We start from the raw sequence: 742 nt of genomic DNA, 5'->3' as shown, positions 1-742 counted from the left end.
ACCTGAATAGTTGTCAAATTTTATGGAGTACACTGCAAAAATTTGAGAATGGAAACAACAAAACTGTAGAATTTATGAGTTTTTTCACACCTGCGCTCAAAATTTAGGGTTTTTTCCCTATCATGATTTTCGAATATCATGACGAAGTAGAAAAATTTGTGCCTTCTTTTTTTTCGATGAAGAATGTACAAAAATATATTTCACTCCAAAAAAAATATCGAGGTGTAAATATTGTATGGAATGGCCCATATGTACATACAAAATTCGAACATTCGCTATATTTGATGAACTTCAATTTGAGGGCATGCACCTGGAATGTCCGGACCCTTAATGGGGAAGGTGCCTCTGCCCGACTGGTCGATGTCCTCGTAAGAACAAAAGCTGACATCACCGCCATCCAAGAAATGCGTTGGACGGGGCAAGGCAAGTGTCCAGTGTTTTGGACGTATGTACACTCCGAGGCCCAAACATCGACTCGGACCACAGCCAAGATACGCACCCGCCTGTGTGCAGCAAAAAAAATGCCCCGAATATGCAAGGAAAGCTTAACGTCGAAAAGCTGCAATCACAACCGACAGCCAATGCATTCGCTACTCGACTCTCACACCTGCTCTCAGAAAGCACTCTTCAACAAACCGACATATGCGTGCAGTGGAACCACATTTCCCGCACATTAAGTACCGCCGCCGAAGAAGTTGTCGGATTTCAGCGAGCCCGAAAGAACAACTGCTACGGTGAGGAG

The sequence above is a fragment of the Rhagoletis zephyria genome, unplaced genomic scaffold (assembly GCF_001687245.7).
Source record: "Rhagoletis zephyria isolate East Lansing unplaced genomic scaffold, Rhagoletis_zephyria_1.1 Rzeph_scaffold_02234, whole genome shotgun sequence".
Taxonomy (NCBI): Eukaryota; Metazoa; Arthropoda; class Insecta; order Diptera; family Tephritidae; genus Rhagoletis; species Rhagoletis zephyria.
The sequence above is the reverse complement of the archived record's forward strand: the minus strand, read 5'-3'. Positions refer to the sequence as shown.